Here is a 3,342-nt window from a genome sequence, read left to right on the forward strand (position 1 = left end):
TCTCTCTCTCTCTCTCTCTCTCTCTCTCTCTCTCTCTCTCTCTCTCTGACCCACTGTCAGGATTTTCAGATGGATGGTGCATAAAACTTGGGGGCTAAGGATGTAGCTCATAGTAAAGAGTGTACCCAGAATGGACAAGGCTCTGGGTTTAGTTCCCGGCACCACAAATAAAAGGAAAAGAAGGAAGGAAGGGAGGGAGGGAGGGTGAGAGGAAGAAAGGGTGGGAGGGAGAAAGGGAATGAGAAAGGGAGAGAGGGAGGGAGGGAGGGAGAGAGGGAGGGAGGGAGGGAGGGAGGGAGGGAGGGAGGGAGGGAGGGAAGGAGATGAGAAGGACAGGATGCAGGCAGGGAAAAGCAAAGGAGGGAGAAATTCACCCATATCTAATATCAGGGAAAAAAGTCACTTGTGAAGCTGGAAGAAGGCATTACTAACAAGGTTGCTGGTGATTTGTTTTTAAGCACAGCTTTATTCAGAGTGAATGATTACATAAAACAAAGCCCTTTGTATTAATTAACTTCTCTGTTGCTGTGATAAAACACAATGACCAAGACAATATATACAAGAATAGGCTTATTGGGGATTTTGGTTCCAGAATGGCAGGGCAGTAGCAAAAGGCAGCAGGCATGGCGGCTGAAGAAGGAAGGTGAGGGTTAACAAGTAGAACTGCAGGCTGGAAGCAGAAAGTGAACTGAAAGTAGGCAAAGCTTTCTACTCTTAGCCCGACTCCAGCATCATGCTTCCTCCAGCAAAGCCACACTCCTAATCCCTTCCTGATAGTACTGTCAACTGGAGACCAAGTGTCTACATGTCTCAGACTATGGGAGACATTTCTCATTCAAACCATCACACTCATGAAATTAAAATTAAATCACAAATGTTATCAGTCAGGTGTGAATATTTTCTTGTGTCTTAGTTTGGTTTTGATCCTATCCAGCATATGCAAAACTATTTTCACCCTAAATCTTGTTCCTTTAGAACAATGTTCCTAGCTGGGCTTGTAGCTCAGTTGCTTAAGTACTTTGCCTGCTATGCAAAGCCCTGGATTTAACCTCCAACACCACATAACTGATAGTAGTATGTGTGTCTGTAGTGGTAGGGGATCAAAAGTTCAAGGTTGTCTTTGAAAACAACAACAACTGAAACTCTTTTCTAACAAGTTCAAACTGATAGACAAGGAACAAAATTGAAATAAAAAACTTTTTTTCTGAATCAATGAAGAATAAGTAGCCAACATGATGTCTCATCATCCCTAAATAATTAACTATGCACTTTCTATAAATAAAATCATACCCCTACACAGCACAATGTAACTATAACTAGCAAAGCTAAAAAGTAACATTGACAAGCTATTACTATCCATTCTTCGGGAATCATTGGAATTTTATCCGATGTCTTGCTGATGTCTTTTAAAACAGAAGACCCTACTCCATCGGAACACTCCATGCTTAGTGGCCAAGTTCTTTTGTATCTCTTAGGGATAGAAATGACCTTGGTCTTTCTTAGCCTATCACCACCTTGGCACTTTTGAAAGATTACTGAATAATTATTTTTATAGAATGCCTTAGCTTGGGATCTATGTGATATTTTTGAAGAATTAGGCTTAAGATATGTGTATTTGACAGGACCCTGAAGAGATGATGCTGCACTCTTCTTATAATAGGCTTCTGAGGCTCAATTTCAGTTTCTCTCATCACCAGATTTAAAAATACTCATCATGCAACTGCTCTGTAGTCAATATTTGTTGTGATGAAACACCATGACTAAAAGCAAGTTGGGGAGGAAGGGTTTATTTCACTCACAGTTTACTCCATCTTCAAAAGCAGTGAGGCCAGGAACTCAAGCAGGGCTGGAGCCTGGAGGTAGGAACTGATGCAGAGGCCACGGAGGGGTGCTGCTCGTTGGTTTCCTGCCTAGGGCTTGTTCAGCATGCTTTCTTATAGAACCCAGGACCACCAGCCCAGGGCCCACCAAGTTCAATGGGCTGGGCCCTCCCACTTCGATCACTAGTTAAGGGCGTGTCTTACGGTTGGAGCTTATGGAAACATTTTCTCAGTTGAGGTTCCCTCCCTTCAAATAACTCTGGCTTATGTCAAGTTGATACAATACTAGGCAGCACACTTGCTTTGTAGGAAGGCAAGCTGGGACTTATACAAACATCTTACTCATCCGCTAACATTCAGTTTACTCCTTACCTTATCACTTTAGACTCAGAGCTTAAATATAAAATGTGCATTACAGGATCATACTCTGAATGTTTGGTCCCCAGCATGTGGCCTAATTTGGGGAGTCTATGAAAATTTTAGACGGTGCCTAACTTGAAGAAGCCTGCCACTCGGGCATACCTTTGAAGGTTATACCTGACCACCAGTTTCTGACTTGTGCTCTGCTCCTGATCTGACAGGAAGCACAGAACATCTGTGCTAATACATTCCACACCATTATGTTATATCCAAACGTATGAGGCCAAGGGATCGTGGATTACACATCTGAAAGCTGTGTGCAAAAGACATCGTGGCTCCCTTAAATAATTTCTAACTGGTATTTTGTCAAAGTAATGAGAAAAGCAGTCTGTACATATCCTGACTTATAGATTGCTATCATCATTTATTTTAATGTTCAAATTATCTCCAGTCTGATGAGCACATGCACATGGTGACTCCACGTGCTTTTACTCCTCTCTACACCTCAGGCTGCACCTTCGCTACACCTGGAATCTGCCATTTCTTTTACTTGAACTGAAGAATGGTGTCTGGAGACCAGTATTTGGGCAATTGGTACTTTCCCTGCCGTCTGGTTACAGCGGCTTTGCTCGTTGCACTGGGCAGAGTCAGGTACTATCTGCCTCCATGGGGCAGAAGCCTGCCTTGTTTGTCACATATAAGGGTTTTAGCACTTAATTATCTGGGAAGATAAAAATAAAGAGGAAAAAACACGACTTATTTTTAAACTTTGATTTACTCAATATGACTTTTAAAATATATACCTGGCTGGGGAAATACCATGACCAAGAAAATGATTTTCCTACGGTAAGGTTTGTCCATTATACTTGGGATGTGCTAACCCCTGTGATTTCCCCAAATACAGAAAATATAACTGCCTAATTTGTGGTAGTGAGGGACTTCATTCTCTTCCTCCTCTGAAAAATAAATATAATGAACAGAGCTCCAATGAGCTATGTATTCCTCTTGACTGCCTCACATTTTTCTCCTGCTTTGGTAACATGCCTCAGTTTTTACTGTAGGTCTTAGCACACACGTATTAGACTATGCTGACTTGAACCAGTGCTCCAGGGTAAGCACGTGACAATGAGCTGGACAAATGACGCCTTCTCCTTCAGTAGTT

General features: G+C 42.2%; 1 non-coding gene across 1 annotated transcript; it reads left to right on the top strand.

The window, feature by feature from the left end:
* The first annotated feature begins 2,975 nt into the window (after positions 1–2,975).
* On the top strand, positions 2,976–3,138 carry LOC114609127. The gene has a single exon (XR_003709469.1). It is a non-coding gene; the product is annotated as a U1 spliceosomal RNA (small nuclear RNA).
* Positions 3,139–3,342: the final 204 nt, after the last annotated feature.

This window comes from Grammomys surdaster, unplaced genomic scaffold (assembly GCF_004785775.1).
Source record: "Grammomys surdaster isolate TR1022 unplaced genomic scaffold, NIH_TR_1.0 125946, whole genome shotgun sequence".
In the NCBI taxonomy this organism is placed as follows: domain Eukaryota; kingdom Metazoa; phylum Chordata; class Mammalia; order Rodentia; family Muridae; genus Grammomys; species Grammomys surdaster.